Consider the following 22,045-nt stretch of genomic DNA (forward strand, 5'->3'; position numbering starts at 1 on the left):
TCATCATTGTCACTGTCATCACCATCTCTGGCATCATGGTCATTGTCATCATCATTGCCATTGTCATTATTGTCATTGTCATCAGCAACAGCATTGTCATCATGTCATCATCATCATCATCGTAATTATCATCATCAATGTCATCTTCATCATTGTTATTATCGGGCCTCAAGAACTCTGGTTCAATCTGGACCTCTGGATTACACTGAGGTCAAAGTGCTGGTTCTGTCCCATTCACCACAAAGCATTTCTAGCCCCTCCCTGAACTAACCCTCTAAGATGGGAACCATGGAAACCCACAGCATAGGGACGTTGGCTTCAAAGAGGTCTCCCCACCCACACAAGCCACCCTCTCAGGGAATCATTCAGTTTGCAGAACTACCAGGCTAGGAACAGGCTGGGGGCTACCAATCGGAAGACGCCCCCCGTTTTCACTTCCAAACAAGCCAAAGGTGCCCAGACCCAGGAAAAGTTTTCAGGGAACATGGTTGGAGTCTATAGGGCATCTTTACTTTAATCAGTAATAGACAAACCCTCTAAGCTCCCTCTATATGCCAGACAGTGTTCTGGGTGCAAAGACAGGGACTTCCTGCCCTCCAAGAGTCACCGTCTATGTGAGGATGTGATATAAACAAGAGGGGGTCTCTGGGGTGTGTAACTCGTAGCCAACAAGCCAATGACTGGGCTCAGCCTCTGAGCACACCACATCTTGAGTGAAGTCTGAAAACACACATACAGTGTGTATAGAGGTAGGACTTAAGGACTCCAAAGACACTGGAATCTTGCTGGGTTATTTAGATTTTCAGCAGCTTCTGAAAATTTAAATCTAAAGGTTTTGTGGACCTCCTTCTACAGAGTCAAGGGCACCAGGTAACTCTGACTCAGGTCCCCTGTCCCCTCCGTGCTCCCTAGCATGCCGATAGCCTGTAGCGTCATTTTCTCATCCCTCCTGGTGGGACCAAAGAGACAGGAAGCATTTTTCTCCCCAGATGGCCCTGCCAGCCCCTGCCCCAGCCACCACTCATGCCGTCATCTGTGCCTTCTGTCCCCACTTGGCCGGTGTGAGCCATGGAGCACAGGACACCTGTGGCCAGAGGCAGCCCCTCCACAAGCCCCGTCCCTACAGTGGTAAAAGGTCCAGGCCTATTAACTTGCATTTGCATCACTGGCCAAGGAGGCTTGCAGACTGAATGGGTTATGTTTTAACCAGGGCTTCAAACTGATTCATTCTGGTTCGAATCCCTGCTGAGAATTTACATTTCTAACAAGTTCTCTGATGAGAATTTGCATTTCCACCCCCACATATACTGAATCAGAATATACATTTTAACAAAATCCCCAGGTGATTCTTATATATATTTTCCTGGGAAATTGTTAGAAATGCAAATTCTCAGCAGGGGTTCAAACTGGAACAAACTGGTTTGATGCCCTGGTTTTAACCTCCTTGGAAGTCTTGAGAAAACTTCACTAGCAAAAACAAAAGCCTTATGGTCCAAACTGAGCCCACAAAGACAAGGGAAAGACAGGGGAAATCAGACTAAAATAAAGAGAAATGAAACCCTTTTTAAAATTGAGTATAATTCACATATCATTGAAGTCACACTTTTAAAGTGTAGAATTCTATGGTTTTTAGTATAGTCACAGGGTTGTGCAACCATCACCGCTATCTAATTTCAGAATATTTTCATCACCCTAAAAAAAGCCCTGTAGTCACTTCCCATCTCCCATCCCCTGACCCCAGGTAACCACAAATCTGCTTTCTGTCTCAGTGGATTTGCCTTTTCTGGACATTTCATACAAATGGAATCATGCAGTGTGTGATCTTTTGTGACCAGCTTCTTTTATTTGGCATGTTTTTAAGGCTCATCCATGTTGTATCATGAATCAGTACTTCATGCTTTTTTATGGCTGAGTAATATTCCATTGTATGGATGGACCACATTTTGTTTACTCATTCATCAGTGTGGATGTTTGAGTTGTTCCTCCTTTTTGGCAATTGTGAATAGTGCTACTGTGAACACTCATGTACAAGTCTTTGTATAGACATATGCTTCCATTTCTCTTAGGTAGATACTTAGGAGAATTGCTGGGAGAAATGGAGTCTGATCCAAAGATCAGCCTGAGGCCTGGAAAAGAAATCAAAGATGTCAAAGGGCATTTAAGGACCCACTAGGATGTTGGAATCAGATGGACTTGGGTTCAAACTCAACCCCATTATGGGCCAACTGTGTGCCCTGAGCAATGACCTGGCTTTCCCAGGCTCCCGTTAACTGTCCATGACAACATACCCGACAAGCAGCTCCAGTTAATAAAGGAGCCAGTGTTAATAGAATTTCAAATTCTCATGGAATTCAGAATTTCTGGAGCCATGAAGGCTGGATGAACCCCTGAAACTATTGTCTTGAGATAATACTTAAGCCTTAAACCAAAAATATCCCCTGAAGTCTTTTTAAAGCCAAACAACAGTTTAGCTTAACTAGTAAAGAATGTCTGCCTTGAGCATTGTGCTCTTTCAAGATTTGTCTATATGCGATCAAACTGACAACAGCAACTCGAAAGATTACAGAGGAAACTCAGGGGACAGTGAGTTCATGTTAATCGGTGAGGAACAATTTGGAAAATTGAGGGTGAGAATGGTTGCACAACTTGAAGAATGTAGTCCATGTCACTGAATTGTATATGTAGAAATCGTTGAATTTCTGTACGCTCTGCTGTGTATATTCTCAACAGCAACAAAAATAATTTTTTTTTTTTTTTTATAAAGGAGCCCGTCTTACATAAAGTGATTAGCACAACTCATGCCAGGTAGTAAGGGAGCCATTGTGGTAGCTATCATTGTAGAAAAAAAGAGAGATTTGTGCACAAAAAACAGAATGAAAACAAATGTACAAAATGTTAGCAGGCACTTGCTCTAAGTGGGAGGATAATGTGAATTTATTTTCTTCTGAGAGAATGTTCTGAATTGTCTAGGCCTTCTACCACAAACATGTACTTTTTATGGAATAAAAGAAAATCAAGTTATAATGTTTTTAGAGGGAAGTTGGTTGCATCTGGCCATTCTCACCTCCGTTTCCGGACCGGAAGAGACGTTGTAAACTCAGGGTGAGTCAGCAGGCTGCTCCTCCCAGGCCCCAGAGAAAGTGAATAGGTGGATTCTGCCAGCACCCAAAGTGAACAATCTTTCTTTCCAGGACTCCTTGAAATTCACTCAGGTAGAAACGTGTGGGGTTGGATGAGGAAGTGGAGGGAGGTAGGGTCAGGCTTGAAGGTCAAGGCCAAAACCCACCTGAAGAAAAAGCCCAGCTTTGGCCAGCACCTGGTGGGCCCCCCAGGACTGATCCCTGACCCGAAGGCCAGTCAGGAGGTCACAGAGCTGAGGTCATGCCGTGGAGCTGATGGCGGGTCAGCGAGGACAGCTGTCACCAGTCCAGCATCCAATCTGCCAGCCAACTTGCCTTAGTGACCAAACCAGGGAGGTGAGCACCCCAACCCTTGACCACCCGGCTCCCTGCCCAGCAAAAGCACCTGGGGTTGATGTCCCAGGATGGCGGAGAGTCTCTTATGTTGTGTGATTATAAAAACAGCACAACGCTCAGAGTACTTTGTTTCTGGTGTGCTTCATGAGCCTCACATCCACTCCTCCCCTCTAAGTTGGTGCAAAGATCCTCATTTAAACTATAAATTGAATTAAAAACGCACATTTAACATTTAGCTGTGGTGTGGTTAACAGTTTTATGGGCCAGGCTGTTGCCTTCCTATTTGCTTACAATGTTGTCCTTTATGTTTGCCAAAACCAGGCAGCTAGAGTGACGAGGCAGATGCCAAGTTATTAACAATTATTACCTTTTACAGTCTTTCTTGGCCCCGGCTTGCTTTTTCGGTGGTCTCATAATTCCAAAGCAGGGACCTTTGAAACCATACTCCAGGACAGGCGGCCTGTGGACGGCGCGCCCCCTGCCGGCTCCCCATCGTGAAACGTTTCTCTGTCCCCCTTCGCACAGCGTGCCCACAGCTCCGGGCCTCAGCACCAACATCTCCTCAGCGAGGAAAAGCCCCTCTGTCAGGTGGGGCCAAAGGAAGTCTCCAGGGCATGGTCCAAGAGCACGAGCCATGACACAGGTGGCTTTTGTTGTTGTCACCCAGTCTGTGAGCTGAGGACAACAAGCCCCCACCAAGACCACCGGCCCTGTTACCCACTCACACTAGTGCCCCACATAAAGTCACCTTCTTAGCCTTATTGGCCTGGCCCGGATTGTTCAATGCATAATTATATCCCACACATGATGGAAACATGGAGGGGGTAAGTGTGTGTGTAAGCATGTGTATGTGTATGTGTGTGTGGTGTGTGTGTGTATAAGCATATATATCTGTGAGTATGTATTATGTGTGTGTGGTGTGAGTATGTGTATGAGTATGTATATGTGTGAATGTGTGTATGACTGTGTATGTGTAGTGTGTGTGTATATACGTGAGTGTGTATGTATGTGTGAGTTGTGTTATGTGCACACGTGTGTGTATATGTGTGTGTATAAGTGTATATACATGTGAGTTATGTGAATGTGTGTGTGTGTGAGTGTGCATATGTGTGAGTGTGTGTATATGTGAGTGGTTTGAGTGTGTGTATGAGTGTGTATACATGTGAGTTGTGTGTGTATATATGTATGCATGTGTGCATGTTGTGAGTGTATATGTGTGTGGTGTGTGTATGTGTGTGGTGTGTGTGTGGTGTGTGTATATGTGTGTGGTGTGTGTATGTGGTGTGTGTGTGTGGTGTGTGTATGTGTGTGTGGTGTGAGTGTGTATGTGTGGCGTGTCTGTGGAGAAAGAAAGCGAGCCCATTATAACTCATGACCTCCCAGGTCTCAAAACAACTCTCAGGAAATACATTTTCCTTAATGAATTCTGCTTGCTTTAAAAAAACAAGAAGTCTAACTATGGAAAACCAAACGGGGAGGGGGGAGACAAAGTCCGTGTTATTCTTCTTCCTTTGGGTCCCCCATGCTCTAAAGTCCATCACTCAGCTCAGACTTTCTAACGGAGGGGGTACAGGCAAGGACTGGTTTCATAAGCCAGAGAACTGGCAATAAATAATAAAGAGTGGGTTTGTTTGGTCTGTTGTTGGTTTTTTTAACCCCTCCTTCAATATTTTCAGCCAAGCAGAATTAGGAAAACAGTAGGTGTTTGGAAGGTGTTTTTTTTTCTACTAAGTCTTCTAAATCCAGTGTATAATTTGTATTTACAGCAAATCTATTTGGACTAGGCACATTTCAAGTGCCCGTGGCCATATGTGACTGGTGGCTACCATATTAGACAGTTCAGGGACAGAACATTTCCATCATCATAGAAAGTTGTATCAGACAGTGCTGATCTTGAGTCTGGTTTTTGTAAACAGAATAGATGGTGTCATAATTTTAAAGGTGAAAAAACTAAACCAGAAGAGGTAAGAGACTTATACCCAGTGCCTGGTCCAGGAAAGGTAGAAATGCCTGGCCCCCTGGCTTCATCTTGGGACAACTCTGAAAGGCCATCCCAGCCCCAGTGCTCTCCATGGGGTCAGCTGAGGCCTTTGTTGAGACTGCATCGGGGCTCAACCTCTCCCTCTGCCCAGCCCTGCTTCCCTCCCGCCCACACATGTCTGATGTGGGGACACGCCCCACTGGACCTCCTATACACAGAAATCTCAGAGTCCAGTGCATGTTTCCAGGAAATCCAACCTTAGACCCGGGCCTTGCGTCATTCCATAAAGATTTTAAATCCCAGGGAAAAGAGTGTGGCTGGCCTGAGGTGGGTCCTCTGGCTACACCTCATCACCTCAGTTGGCAGGTGTCCTACCAAGAATGCACGCTGGCCTTGAGCATCGTGCTCTTTTAAGAACTATATATGGGTTCAAAGTGACAACAGAAACTCAAAAGGTTAGACAGGAACTTTAGGGGGTGTTGAGTTTATGTTAATGGAGGAGGAACAACTCAGAAAAGAAGGGTGAGAATGGTTGCAAAACTCGAAGAACGTAATCAATGTGGCTGAATTCTACATGTAGAAATTGCTGAACTGGTGTATGTTTTGCTGTGTATATTCTCAACAACAACAAAAAATAAATTATTAAAAATAATAATAAGGAAAAAATGAACAACTGAAAAACAGTAAATGTCCACTGTGGTGGCAGTGTGTAAGAGGTTGGGCTTTGGTCACAGGATGAGAATAATGACTTCCGGAATTACCCTGTGTCCTTGGGCAAGTCACTTATCTGTCTAGCTCCATGTCCTTACCTATAAAGGCAGTTATTGTGAGGATAAATGAGATTGAGCTTGTAAAACATCAAGAGTGGTCTCTGGCATGTAGTAAACTCTCAATAAATGTGAGCTATAAATATTAAATACATTAACGTCATAAATTATCCCATCCCAGCTCCCCCAAATAAAATAACTTTTTCTGGGGAGCTGATTAAGGATCTTCAGACCTTCGCTTAGGAATCTTTCAGATAAAGAGAGCTCGCCACACTGTGCTGAAACTTTAAAATCTGAACCACCTCAGGGGACTCTTTCTATTTGGGGTTGTGCACTCCTGTTCAATGCCTCGTTAAAAGTGTAACTGCCCGTGATTTATCCTTGTCTTGGTTTCTCTTGCAACTAGACTAAAACTGTTAGGGATAATCAAAAAATTAGAATTGTTCCTGAGGCTTTATTTACACGAACAGCTTGAAGTACCATGAAAGACTTCTGTAAAATATCCTCATTCCCCTCCTAGCCTCCAGCAGCACACCGTCGGGGGAGTGGTGGTGTCCACCTGGCGCCTCCTCCTGGGGGCTGAGGGGGCCTGAAAGCTCAGCTTGATGGAGGAAGAGCGATCAGAACTATCACCTGCTCCCTGTAGAGAAAGCTAACTATGATATGTTGCATTGTTGTTGTTGTTGTTGTTGTTGTTGTTAGGTGCCATCAAGTTGGTTCAGACTCATAGCGACCCCATGTATAACAGAACGAAACGTTGCCCAGTCCTGTGCCATCCTCACAATCATTGTTATGTTTGAGCCCATCGCTGCAACCGCTGTGCCAGTCCATCTTGTTGAGGGTTTTCCTCTTTTTCACTCACCCTCTACTTACCAAACATGATGTCCTTCTCCAGGGATTGGTCCCTCTTGAAAACATGTCCAAAGTAAACGAGACAAAGTCTCGCCATCCTCACTTCCAAGGAGCATTCTGGTTGTACTTCCTGCAAGACAGATTTGTTCGTTCTTCTGACAGTTCGTGATATATTCAATATTCTTTGCCAACACCATAATTCAAAGGCATCAATTCTTCGGTCTTCCTTTCTCATTGTCCAGCTTTCACACGCATATGAGGTGACTGAAAACGCCCTAGCTTGGGTCCCACGCACATTATCAACCCCAATTCTTCACACACCCCCATTGGTGCCCTTTGCCATGTGGCTTTGCAGCCCCTCCAAAAAACAGCAGTGTTCCCCCACTCCTGATTTTGGGTTCAGCCATGAGACTTACTTTGGCCCCTGGGATGGTATCAGATGTGACGTGAACAGAGCTTGAGAGTGCTTAAGCAGTGGGCAGTGCCCCCTTCTGTACCTCTGCCATCTCCAGGGGAAGAACACGCCCAAGCCTGTCCACTGGTCTCAGGAAGAAGATGAGAGACACAAGAGACAGAGCCACCTGGTCAGCCCAGCTGTGAAGGATAGCCATCCAGCGAGCCCAGTCTAGATCAGCCAACCTCCAGCTGGCTCACAGACATGGGAACAAGCCAGCTGAGATCAGAAGGGCCACTTCAATGACTCATATATAAAAAACCAAAAAAAAAAAAAAACAGTACTAGCTGTCCTTGAGTTGATTCTGACTCATGGCGATCCTAAGTGTGTCAGAGTAGAACTGTGCTCCATAGGGTTTTCAATGGCCAGTTTTTCAGAAGTAGATTGCCAGACCTTTCTTCCAAGGCACCTCTAGGTGAATTTAAACCACCAGCCTTTCAGTTAACAGCTAAGTGCTTAGCCATTTGCACTACCCAGGGACTCCTGACTCACATATGCTTGAACTAAATAAGTGTTTATTATCTGTCACTGAGATGGTGTGTGTGGAGTTTGTTTCTTGGTGATCTCTCATTGTGGGTTTTTTTAATTATTATTATGGTAAAATATACACTACATATAATTTGCCATTTAAACCATTTTCAAGTGTACAGTCCAGCGGCATTAATCATACTCCCAATGTTCTGCAACCATCGTCTCTGTTTGTTTCCTAAAATTTCCATCATCCCAAACAGAAACTCAGTACCCATTGAGCACTAACTCTCCATCCTCTTGCCCCCAGCCCCTGGAAATAGCACTTACATATTGAAACACATATTAAAAAAAAAGAACTTCTCTTTCATTTCTCCTTTATAATAAGAGCTACAGCAGTGCTTCTGAAATTGTTTGTTGGTAGTTCATGGTCAATGAATTTCATTTCAGGATAAGAAAAGAGGTGTTATAAATTATCTGTTATAAAAAGAAGGCATTGACGATAGCCAAGAAGTGGAAACACCCCAAGTGCCCCTCAACAGATGAGTGGATCTACAAAATGTGGTCCATCCATACAATGGAACATTACTCAGACATAAAGAGAAACGAAGTCCTGATACCCGCTGCGACATGGATGGACCTTGAAAGCATTGTGCTGAGGGAAATAAGGAAGACCCAAAAGGACAAATATTGTATGATCACACTTTCATAAAATATCGAGAATAGGCTAATCCATCATAACAAAAGAAGATTAGTGGTTATCAGGGACTGAGGAGGAGAAGGGAATGGGGAGTAAAAAAAGAAAAGAAAAAAGGCACTGGTTTTTACAGGGTCGAAAACCATCCTACTACCAGGACCTGGGTCCCTGATGCCATCTCAGGAAGGGGAGAAGTTTCCTGAAAGAGCAGTAGACCCCGTAGATGCTGCAATCCTCTTTGCCAGCTGCCCCAGCAGAGGTTTGTAGAGATGGCAAGGAGACTATTGAAGGATTATTGGAAGAGAGTAACACCAAGATCTTTGTGCACAGTTGGAAAAATTGGTTGGCAAAATGTGTCTTTGGACCCCGGAGCAGAGCTGGGCTGGAATCCTCACTGTGTAACTGCTCTGTGACTCTGGGCCAGGTCAGACCCCGTCTCTAAGCTTTGCCCCTTGTCTGTAACGGAAGGAATTGGGTGAGATTGTCCAAAAGCCCCTCCCAGGGGACTCAGAGTCCCTAACAAGCAACTGTGCCCCTTCGCCTGGGGACTCCTGGAAGATGGCGGCCTGGTACCAGCTCCACGTCCCTGACAGGCCCACCCATGCAAGGGTTCCAGGCCCAGAAGAGGAAGGCGGGAAAGCCCACCTCCATCCTCAAAACCAAAAACCACCACTTCAGACCGACCAGCATGACAAACAGAGAAGAAAATCCCAAACACGTTACCACGTCAGCACACGTCTTGCAAGGCTGTTTCTGAAGAGAAAAAGTGAAAGGAAAAAATTCAGGCCTTTCAGCCTGCGAACAAAAAGTGTCCTTTACAGGCGATAATTATATACAGGAAGGCAATTAAAGTTCTAATAATTTAATTACCTTCCTGCAAACCCATCAAGGGAAAATATGAAGTGAAAACATTTTTGAGGGCGGGTGGCCGCGGTGAGGCCGATCAAAGGGCCGAGGTGGCTCTGCTCTGAGGCAGCTGACACGTTAATTTTTACGGGCTGACCACCGTTATTAATAGAAGGAGCTATATGGAAGTATTTTTCCACGGTTGGGGGGACCATACCACCATCTGATGCCTGATGTTACAGCAAACATGGTTTTGGCTTCTCCCTGAAAATAAATCTTGTTTTCTTTGACCTCGCATTTGGCTGGAGGCAAGGCCAGCCTTCAAGACCAGGCTTCATGCTGGGGCCGCCACCCGAACATCAACAGGGAGGATGAAAGGAGATCAAAGGCGGTGCAGCCAGGAGCAGCAGAGCAGGGCTGGCATGTCGGGCGCGGCGAGGGCGAGAGCATGGTAGAGCCCACGAGGCCTCAGAGGGGCTGCCGAGTGCTGCCCAGCTCAGCTACTCTCTACCCTGCAGGACGCTTCCACATCCACCCATGTCAGCATTCTCCAACCCGAGGGATGGCCACCACACCCAAGTGTCACCTGTACTGTTATTTCCTTAACAGCTCCTTCAGATCCACTGTCTTAGTTATCTAGTGCTGCTATAACAGAAATACCAGAAGTGGATGGCTTTAACAAAGAGAAATTTATTCTCTCACAGTCTAGGAGGATAAAGTCCGAATTCAGGGTGCCAGCTCCAGGGGAAACCTTTCTCTCTGTGTCGGCTCTGGAGGAAGGTCCTTGTCATTAATCTTCCCCTTGTCAAGGAGCTTCTTGGGGCAGGAACCCCGGGTCCAAAGGACCCACTGTGCTCCCGGTGCATCTTTCTTGATGGTATGAGGTCCCCATGTCTCTCTGCTCGCTTCTCTCTTTTATATTTCAAAAGAGATTGGCTTAAGACATAATCTAATCTTGTAGATCTCATTAACATAACTGCCATTAATCCATCTCATTAACATTTTAGTGATAGGATTTACAACACATAGGAAAATCACATCAGACGACAAAATGGTGGACAATCGTACAATACAGCGAATCATGACCTAGTCAAGTTGACAGATATTTTGGGGGAACACAATTCAATCCATGATATCCACCCATTATTTTTTGTTGTTGTTTATTGTTGTAAAGACATGTAACATACAATTCACTGTTATCACCACATAGAAGTGTCTGCGTGTGGATAGGAGTCCCTGGGTGGCTCACACAGTTAAGTTCTCGGCTACTAACAAAATGGTTGGGGGTTGGAGTCCACCGAGAGGCACCTCAGAAGAAAAGCCTGGTGATCTACTTCCAAAAAATCAGCCACTGAAAACCCTATGGAACACAGTTCTACTCTGACACATATGGGGGTGCCATGAGTCAGTATCGACTCAATGGCACTAATTAAAAAAAAAAAAGTACATTCATAATACAGTGCAACCATTGCCACTATCTAGTTCCAGAGCTTTCATCACCCTAAGAGGAAATTGCAGGGGGCAGGGGGAATAGGGAGTGACTACTTAATGGGTACAGGGTTTTCTTTTGGGTGATGAAAATATTTTGGAACTTCATAGAGGTGATAGTTGTACAACATTGCAAATGTATTAAATGCCACTGAATTGTATACTTCACAACAGCAAATTTTACGTTACGTGAATTTCACCTGAGTTAAAATAAAGTCTAATTTTCCCTTCAGGGCTCAGTTTGATGCCAAACTCCCCCCCCACACACACCCCCAATTTAGAATCAATCAATCATTTCTCATCACCCAGAAGGCTTTGATATAGGGTTAGAAAACCTTCCCCATTTAAATGTCTCTACCCCTACTAGATTATAAATTTCCTGGGGCATCCTAACCCCACAGAGGTTAGTACCGCAGGTTATACAGAGTAAATATATGTATGGAAGGAGGGAAGGAATAAAGGGAAGGAGAAAAGATAGAAGGAAGTTTGGATGGATGAAAGGAAGGGAGAGAGGGAGGGAGGAAGGATAGGAGGAAAGGACGGAGGGAAGGAGGGAGGAAGGAAGGACAGACAGGAGGGACGGAGGGAGGATGGGATAGGAGGGAGAGAGGGAGGGAGGAAGGAAAGGTGGATGAGAAGAAGGGAAGGAGGGAGGGAGGGAAGGCGAAAGGAAGAAGGAAGGATAGGACAGAGGAAAGAAGGGAGGAAGGGAGAAAAGAAGGGGTCCCACATTTATAACTCCCCCTGACCAGGGAACTGTGCTGTGGACTGAATGTGCATCATCTCATTAAATTCCCACAGCAGCAACTCAGTCTACAGAATGGGGACCAGAGGCGCAGAAAGGATGAGCAATGTGCCCAAAGTCACACAGCAAATAAGTGGCAGGGCCTGGGTTTGGATCCAGCTGGGTCTAATGAACCCCCAGGTTCTCAGCAATGAGGAATCAAGAGGAACTTGAGTCAGACTGCATGATGGACTGCTGAAAGAAGACTGTGAAATCGGAGGCTCACAGCGACTTTCAAAGGTCAGTGCTCTGGTTCCATTTCACAGATGAGCAAATGCGTTTCAGAGTGACACTGTAGCTTGCTGGCCGACGCAGGCCCAGAAATGACTCTGAGTCAGTCAACATTCAACAGCGCTGGCTGGAGGCTCCTCAGGGCCAGGCACTCTTCTAGGGCTGGGCTGTGGCCTTGAAGGAGTCGAGTGTCTGAGAAACCCTGGTGGATGGCATTGGTGTCCTCTCACAAGACCCCTCAGCTGCCTCTCCCAACACCTCTCCCTAGGGACAGCACCGCCAGGTCCTGCTGTTCCCAGAACAGCTCTGGGTCTGAACCTGTTCCCCGTGGCCAGACAAGTGCCGCCACCTCTCCTGCAGGAGAGAACGTCTCCATGTCCTGGAATGCAGCTTGTTTTCTCACTTGGCAGCAGGAGGCTAGAGGCTGCCAGGCCCTCCCTCGGCCCTCCTGCCTGTCTAGGCCAGCCGCCCAGCACTGGGGCCTGACCCGCAGCCGGGGGCCAGGCGGGCCGGACTGCGTCCTCCTGGGCTCAGCAGGTGCTGGGCGTGGCCGACATAGCGACTCTGGAGATGCTCCAGCTGCCCAGCCCTGGCCAGGCCTGCGGGTGTGTCCACGCAGATCCCACTGCGCCTGGGACAACAAAGGCTCAACAGTACCACCTCTGTCTGGGCCCAGATGTGGCCACGTGGTTCCTGCATGGCTTCACAGAGGATCTAGAATGTCTAGTTGGGGCTCCAACCCCAGCTTTACAACGTCAGCTGTAATGTGAATCAATGTCAGTGGGGTCTGCACTGCAGGGAGGGCCCAGGAAGAAGCCTCCTTCCTCAGGGCCCTTCTGAGAAGACAGAGATTATTATGGGGTGAGTTATGGCCCCCAAAAAGATATGTTCAAGTCCTAACCCCCAGTACCCACGAACGTGACCCGGTTTGGAAATAGGGTCTTTGCAGTTAGGTTAACATGAGGTCATACTGGAGTAGTTGGTGTTGGTGTTGTCGTGTGCTGTCAAATTGATTCTGACTCATAGCGACCCTATAGGACAGAGCAGAACTGACCCATAGGGTTTCCTAGGCTGTCATCTTTATGGGAGCAGATCACCAGGTTTTTCTCCCTCAGGGCTAGTGGGTGGGTTCGAACCCCTGACCTTTTGGTTGGCAACTGAGTGCTCAACCATTGCAGTACCAGGGCTCCTCTACCGAAATAAGGAGGTTCTAATCCTATATGACCACCAAAAAAAAAAAACCTCATTGCCATTGAGTCAATTCCAACTCATAGCGACCCTATAGGACAGAGTAGATCTGCCCCATAGGGTTTCGTTTTGGTTAGCAGTCAAACTCTCAACCACTATGCTACCAGATTACCAGTGTCCTATAAAAGAGGAGACAAGACAGTTTTCCTCTGACTCGTGGGAGAATCACCCTTCCTGCTCCCTTGGCATTAAATGTGGTCACATGGCTGCTCTTGCCAGCAGGGCGTGAGTGGAGGCCATGATGTCACTTGTGGAAGCTATGACTTGCTCTGGGGAGAACACTGCTGGCTGGTGCTCAGCTCTCCAGCCCTCCCTCTCTTCCCCCTTGGTGGCATGGACATGCCTGCTGATGTGGAAGTGCCACCGGTTCAAGCAGCCTGGACTCTGAGCAAATTCACAGGGGCAGTGCTCCAGAGATCCCTCCCTCCCCAGCTGACTTAGCATCAGCAAGAAATCAGCGTTGGTTGTGCTAACCACCAGGATTGTGGGGTTGTTTCTTACAACAGCAGAGCCTGGCCTATTCTGACTAACGAGAGCGTTCGCCTGACTGCAGAGTCTTGCCTTGGGCCTCCAGCAGTGCTAAGCCTTATCTCTTTCCAGTAACCTGAAATGCCCATCCTGTTTTCCCTTGTTGATTAAATTGCTCTTCTCTGCCCTTTGGCGTAGAGAGCTGGCAGCATCCCTGTCTGCAGCAGGACCCTCCAGTTTATCATCTCACTGATCCCCTCACAGCAGGTGTTACGACTGGGTGCTGACGGGTTGGAAACAAAGCCCTGCTTATAGGCTCCATTACAACAGAGAACAGCCCCTGTGGAAGTCGAAAGGCCCATCAGTGAGTGTAATGTCTGCCAGAAAATTACTTCTCAAAACCCAGAGGGAGAAATGGCCAAGGGGACTCCTGGGAGGAAGGAGACAAAATTGATAACATAGGATCAAAATGCAAGGAGCTCTGGTGGTGCAGTGCTTAAGTGCTCGCTGCTGACCGAAAGGTTGGTGGTTAGAACCCACCAGCTATTTTGCCGGAGAAAAACGTGGCGATCTGCTCCTACAAGGATTTACAGCCTTGGAAACCCTATGGGGCAGTTTTACTCTGACCTATAGGGTTGTTATGAGTCAGAATCGACTTGCCAACACCCAATAACAACAACAGGGTCAAAATGCAGGGTCCTTTGATCACTGGGGACTCACAAACACCACAGAGCACTCAATTTCAGCAAGGGATAGTCTACACGGAAAGAAAACACACATGGACTTGCATATAGTATGAGGGTTTCTCAGGCCCCCTGAAGCTCACCCACAGGCCTCTGTTCCTGAAAGCTCATTCTCACAGTAATAACCCTCTCAGAGCCAAGAGCAGCCCCATCCAGCCTTCACAACATTGACACTCATCTTTCCAAAGTACTCGGTCGGTCAGTAATCTGGGCCAGGCTCAGCTCCAATCACCAGGGACCCAGCAGTGAGCAGAGACTCCGCCCTAACAGAACTCATGGTCTCGTTGGGGAGAGAGACCAAAAGCACTTCAACAAGTAACTAAGGCACCTCAGGTCCTGACTAGCACTGTGCACGTGATAAAACCAGGGTACCATACAAAGCATGCCTAGTGGTACTTGAGCCAGAATGGTTTAGAAGTCTCCTCTGTGGAGAGGATGGTAGAGTTGCAGCCTGAATCTGAGAAGAAGGACGGCGATGGAGACGAAGAAAGTGAGTGGGCGCCAGAGTCACCGGTGATTAAGGAGATGCGTCTGATTCATTTTGCATCTCCTGGGACTACCTCAGAGTCCCTGGGTGGTACAAACCGTTAGCACTCGGCTGCTAACTGAAAGGTTGGAGGTTTGAGTCCACTTACAGGTGCCTTGGAAGAAAGCCCTGATGATCTACTTCCGAAAAATCATCCATTGGAAGCCCTATGAGCACAGTTCTACTCTGACACACACGGGGTCACCATGAGTCACGGTAGACTCGAAGGCAACTAGTTTGGTTTGTTTTTTGGGGGAGGCACCACCTCAATGCTAGACCTCAGGTGATTGAGGGTGGTCACTAGGAGTCAGCCTCTAGATTCAGACAAACCTGGACACCAGTCTGACCTGCCACCTAGTCACCAAGTGTTCTTGGTCAAATCTCCTCCCTTAACTCCAGTGTCCTTACCTCTAAAGTAGCGATAACAATGATGCTCACACATGGGTCTTCTACAAAAACTAAATGAGGTGTCTGCCATCAACAAATACTCACTGAGCCCCTATTATCTGCCAGACACTGTGCTGGGCACTGGTGAAGGGACCAGCACAGCTACAGCACGTAGCACATACTCAGCAAATCACAACTGCTATTGCTAAGAAGAAAAGCCTAGGACAGCCCTTGCTCTGAAGGAGTGTGCCATATCAAGGATGAAGTAAGACATTTGTGATATAAAATCAACTGCCAGGTCATGACTCTGAATCACCTAAAAGTTCTGCACAGTCATCAGGGTAATGGGAATTTCCTTTCAGTGAGTGTCTGTTGTAAGGTGGGAACACTTATTCCCCACCTGCCTTGTTTCTCTGTGCAGGGATTTCTCCAGAGTAACACACCTGGCCTTTCTCCCCCTCCAGAAAGGAGACATGAATGTTCTGGGTTGGTGAGTCTGGGAGAGGGAGCCAGGCATGCTCAACTACAGCAATGGCCTGGTTAGAAAGCCTCTTTGTCCCTGCAAGCCCAAGACTCTCCCCCATCAAGAGACACCCAGGGGCCTGGCCTGGGGAAACCCCTCCCCCACTCTTAGGCAGCATCATCAGGGACCAGTGCAAGCCCCAGCAACACCAGATCAACCAAGCAGACCAAAATAACACCGCAGAGTATCTAAAAATTAAAATTCCATTGGAACCACAGCCCACAAAAGTAAGCCTAAACCTAAGTGCTAAACCTAAACAGAGTGACTGCCTGCCAAAATAACAGATTTAAATAGGACATAGTCTCCTAACATTCTAGACAAAATTTCCAGGGTACATTTGAAAATCATCCATCATACCAAGAACCTAGAAAATCACAACTTGAATGAGAAAAAGCAATCAATTGATGCCAACACTAAATTGAATCAGATGTTGGAATTATCTGACAAGAATTTTAAAGCAGCTGTCATAAAGATGCTTCAACAATCAATTACTAATTATCTTGAAACAAATGGGGAAAAAAATAGAAAATGTCAGCAAAGAAATAGAAGTTATAAAAAAAAGTACCAAATGAAAATTATAGAACTGAAAGTGCAATAACAGAAATTTTTAAAACTTGCTAGATGGGTTTAATAGTAAAGTGAAGATGACGGAGAACAGAATTGGTGAACATGAAGACAGAAGAATAGAATTCACCCAATCTGAACAACAGAGCAAAAATAGACTGGAAAAAAAAAATGGACAGCACTTCAAGGACAATAAAAAAAATCCAACATTCATATCAACAGAGTCCCTGCAGAACAGAAGAATGAAAGTGAGGATGAAAGACTATTTGAAGAAATGATACCTGAAAACTTCCCAAATTTGGCAAAAGATACAAACCTACAGATTCAAAAACTTGAGTGAATCCCTAACAGGATAAATCCAAATGAGTCCACCCCAAGATACACCACAATCAAATTTTTGAAAACTAAGGACAAAGAAAAACATCTTGAAAGTAGCCAGAGAGAAATATCACCTATAGGGGAACACCCAATAACAACATATTTCTTATCTGAAATCACAGAGTGCAGAAAGAAGTGCCACAATATTTTTCAAATGTTGAAAGAGAAGAACCATCAACTGAAAATTCTATACCCAGCAAAACTATCTTTTAGAAATGAAGGAGGGGAGAAACATTCTCAAATAAAGGAAAAGTAAAAGATTACTTACCCTTAAAGATTGGCTAAAACAAGTTTTTCAACTAGAAAGGAAATAATGAAAGAAACTTGGAACATCAAGAAGGAAGGAAAAAACAACAGAAAGAGCAGAAATGTGGGTACATGCAACAGACTTTTTCCTCACGAGTTTTGTATAGTTGATAATTTAAACAAAAATTATAACACTATCTCATACTCAAGACGATGATATTTACAAGTAGGGGACGTAAAGATACCTAAATGGAAGCAAAGTTTCCACACTTCACTCAAAGTGGTAAAATGTGGATATGAGTAGACAGTTGTATGTCGCATATCTACATTATAATACTCACTGCCATGACTATAAAAACTAAATATAGATGCACTCAAAAACCCTATAGAAAAATCAAGATAAACAATGTTATTAACCAAGATATAATCCTAAAAAAAAGTCCCAGCTGCCATTCCTGCGTGCTTGTTGGCACGCCTTTGCTCTGTATGAGTTTTGTTTTTCTAAGCATACTAAATTTCAAATGAAATAATGGAGTGTAACAGGTAATTTTTTTGTTTCCCTCACTCTTCCTTCTTTGGAGAAACTTCTCCTCCTCAATTCCAGCCTTGGGGTTCTCACACCATGATTGGCCCAAAGGGTGGGCATGTGGCCTGAGCCAGGACAATTAGAGTCCTCGCCTGGGATTTTCCAAGGACGAACAAGACAGAGCTCCTATCGCCCTTTAAGGAGGATGCTGGGAAGATGTGAGCTCAGATGGGCATCTAGCCAAATGCACCTTATGAAGAAGGTCCAACTGCAAAAGAGAGAACAGGGTGAAAATGCAGAGAGGTAGAGATAAGGGGTGGAGGGGGAGAGGGGAAGATGACCACATTTGAGTTCCTGGACTCAGTCATCCCTGAGACTAGCGCCTTCTCTGTTGTCTTAGTCATCTAGTGCTGCTATAACAGAAATACCACAAGTGGATGGCTTTAACAAAGAGAAATTTATTTTCTCACAGTCTTGTGGGCTAGAAGTCCAAATTCAGGGTGTCAGCTCCAGGGGAAGCTTTCTCTGTCGGCTCTGGAGGAAGGTCCTTGTTGTCATCAGTCTTCCCCTGGACTAGGAGCTTCTATGCACAGGAACCTCGGGTCCAAAGGACACACTCTGCTCCCGGTGCTTCTTTCTTGGTGGTATGAGGTCCCCAACTCTCTGCTTGCTTCTCTTTGCTTTTATCTCTTGTAAGATAAAAGATGGTGCAGGCCCCACACCAGGGAAACTCCCTTTACATAGGATCAGGGATGTGATTTTAGCAAGGGTGTTACAATCCCACCCTAATCTTCTCTAAGGTAAAATTACAATCACAAAATAGAAGACAACCACACAATACAGGGAATCATGGCCCAGCCAAACTGATACACACATTTTTGGGGGGATATAATTCAATCAATGACACCTGCCTTCTCTTCAGTTCAGTGAAGAGAGTAAATAAACATTTATTAGCTTAAACTTTGGGTTTACAAGGCTGCCACTTGCAACCAAAAGTGTCCCCTAAAACAGTTGAGAAACTATTAGCAGCAGAGGTACGGAGAGATGGAGTCAGCACGCTGTACCCTACTCTCCCACTGAAGGCAGCTGTGAGGTCTGGACAGAATGCGTGAGCAGCCATGTGAGGACTCTGGTAAGTAAATAGTAGCAGGCAGATGAGAGAAAAATTCAAAGTTCCACCAAACCAGCTGTGAGGTTCCTGTTTTTTCCCTCTGGTATCTCCAGCCTGCACTCAGGCTCAGACAGAGAGAGCTCCAGGAGGGAAAGGGGACTCCAAGCCCTTGGAGACAGAGAAGTCCCGCAGTTCTCTTTGTTTCCTTCTGATCTCTTGCACCCAGTCATCAGGTAGCCCAGGTCTTAGGCAGGGACGGTGTTGGCAGCGGTGGCCACACAGCGCTGCTTTCTTGGTGTTATGAGGTCCCCCTGTCTCTCTGCTTGCTTCTTTCTTTTATATCTCTAAAGAGATTGGCTCAAGACACAATCCACTCCTGTAGATTGAGTCCAGCCTCATTAAGATAACTGCCACCTATCCCACCTCATTAACATCATAGAGGTGGGATTTACAACACATAGGAAAATCACCTCAGATGACAAAATGGTAGACAGTCACCCAGTACTGGGAATCACGGCCTAGCCAAATTGATACACATATTTTGGGGGAACACAATTCAATCCATGACAGACACCTAGAACTCTCAGGGAGCAGGACCTTCTCTCCTCAGAAAAGCTGTGGTCCCAACAGATGGGGGCAAATCTCCCGTGCTTCCTCTCTCTGTCCTCCCGCCTCAGGGCCTCAGACCCACGCGCAGGTATAAGAAGGGCACAGCTAAACTACAATTGTGCCTGCCTGACTTCATGACTGTGGAAGTCGGGGTCTGCCATCTGCCTTACAACCCTGTCATCATCCCCATTCTACAGACAAGGACACCAATGCTTGGGAGGTGAAATTACTTCCCAGGTGACACAGCTAATATGTAATACGTGGACCCGAGAAGCCTGCCCCACAGCCCCGGCCGGTTCCTGCCCCCTCTGTGGCCTCCCAGGTGAAGAGAGTTCATCAAGCCTTGAGGAGGGGGCAGCAGCATTGCAGGCTGAAAGCACACCTGAGCCAAGGGAGCAGAGGACTGAAATAGCATGGCAGGTTTGTGGAAATGTATGAAGCTCGATGATAGCACTCCTGATGGCAGTGATGATGCTGATGATGGTAATAATAATTATCATGTGCACAGCATGGGAAAGTAGAAAAAACATTGAAACCCCTTTGTATAATCCCTGGGATCTGATAAGCCTGAAGGAGTCCCAACTATTATGACTCACGATGTTATCACTATAAACTTCTGGTTCTAAACGTGACTCCGAGAACCATTTTAAGTAGATTGTAAGCATCTCTCAACATATGGTCTGTGTTAATTAAGACCCTCTAGGCTGCAAATAACAAAAGCCCATTTCACACTGACTCAGGCCAACAAGGGCATCAATTGCTTCTCTTAACTAGAGTCCATGCTTCAGTTACCAGGAACCAAAATGCTCTGAGGGCATCTCCACCACTCTGCTGTCTCCTCTCTGCTGGCTTCATTGGAGGCAGGCTCACCCACTGGCGTGGCAGGAGCTTCAAGCAGCTCAAACACTCACAGCTCAGCAACCCAGGATAAATGGAGCTGCTTTTTCCAGCTTTCCAGCAGAAAGTCAGCAGGGCTCTTGCTGGCCTCATTTGGCCACATGGCATCACTCAGCCAACTATTCTGGTCAGAAGGATGTCGAGTCCTCACTGCCAAACCTACACCACGTGCCCACCCTGAACCAGGTGGACTGAGAGTGGAGGGGCAGGGCTCCCCAAAGGGGAGCTCAAGTGCTATTCACAGATGGACGAGATGGATGCTGGGTACACAAGAACAACAGATCACCACCGCGTGCCCTTGCCATAGGCACTCCCAGGCTTGGACAAGCCTACTTGTCAGGGAAACAGGTATTCAACTGGGATTTGTTGAGAGCTTACAATGTACCTGAAAGGTCAGCGGTTCGAACCCACCAGTGGTTCCGAAGGAGAAAAGACCTGGCAATATGCTTCTGTAAAGATTACAGCCTAGGAAACTCTATGGAGCAGTTCTACTCTGTCATACAGGGTCACAATGAGTCAAAATCAACTTGACAGTATACAACCACAGTAACAACTACAATGTGCCAGGCAAGCGTTGCGGTGGACCCAGTGAGAGCTGCAGGAACTGGGCTTCTTAGCCAGCCCCGCAGAGGCTCAGGTGCACCACAGCTTGGCAGGAGAAGACAACCTTGCTTGGCTCCATCATGACAAGAAAGAGTTAACAATGAGGGGGAAGAACCGCCTAATCTGGGCAGCCCAATGGGAGGGAGCCCACCCACGACTGTGGATGTTTAACGAAGGCTTCCTGCAGGAGGCAAGGAAAGGCTGGGTGGCCTGGAGGCAAGGTATGCTGGGGGTGGGTCTGGTTACTGAGAAAGGCCCAAAGCCAGCAAACCGCTGGGTCAAAGTTTGGCCCCCCTGGGAGCTCTTGGGTTGAGTTCATTCTTCTCAACTGATATCATGAAGCATCTTCTGGAGGAGGAAGGAAAGTATTTTCCCCAGGAATATGCATAAAGATGATTTAGAGGATGTTTCTGGGATTAGACAGATCACAGTACCTGCAAGGTTGAAAGTGGTTTGTGTGTGTGTGTTGTAGAAGAAGAAAGAGGGGTGTGCGTGTGTGTCTGCGTGTGTGTGCGCGCACGCGCATGCGCCGGGCACACATGCTGTAGGAGGAGGAGATGAGTGTGTGTGTGGTGTTTTATGAATAGTAGAAAGAGGTGGCAACACTTCAGTGTGTTTTAGTAACTAATCCTCTAAAAGCTAATTATAATTCTATTGTTGTTGTGTGATATCGAGTCTATTCCGGCTCATAGAGACCCTATATGACAGAGTAGAACTGTCCTGTAGAGTTTTCTTGGCTGTAATCTTTACAGAAGCACACTGTCAGGTCTTTTCTCCCGCGGAGTCTCTAGTGGGTTTAAGCTGCCGACCTTTTGGTTTGCAGGCAAGCACTTAACCATTGCACCACCAGGGCTCTTTGGAAAAATTTTAGTCTTATGATAATAGGAAACATTTATTGAGCACTGCATATGTACCAGGCATGGTGCTAAGTGTTGTCCAGATCTTGTCTACTTTGCCCTCAGAGAACCCACATGAGGTATGGATTCTTGTGATCAACATTTTACAGATGAAGGGACTGCAGTTCAGAGAGGTTGACTGACATGCCCAACATTGCACATCAGGACTTGATCCCAAATTTGTCTGATTCCAGAACTGCAACCTTCCTGCTAGATCCTATGGCCTCCCCTTCCCTGACAAATGACCATTCTACATTTCTTTAAATATATTGTCCA

General features: G+C 46.3%; 1 pseudogene; it reads left to right on the forward strand.

The window, feature by feature from the left end:
- Nucleotides 1-35: 35 nt before the first annotated feature.
- LOC101345545 (inorganic pyrophosphatase-like) overlaps nt 36-22,045 on the forward strand; it is a 52,505-nt pseudogene continuing 30,495 nt past the window's right edge.

The sequence above is a fragment of the Trichechus manatus genome, unplaced genomic scaffold (assembly GCF_000243295.1).
Source record: "Trichechus manatus latirostris isolate Lorelei unplaced genomic scaffold, TriManLat1.0 scaffold00053, whole genome shotgun sequence".
Classification (NCBI taxonomy): Eukaryota; Metazoa; Chordata; class Mammalia; order Sirenia; family Trichechidae; genus Trichechus; species Trichechus manatus.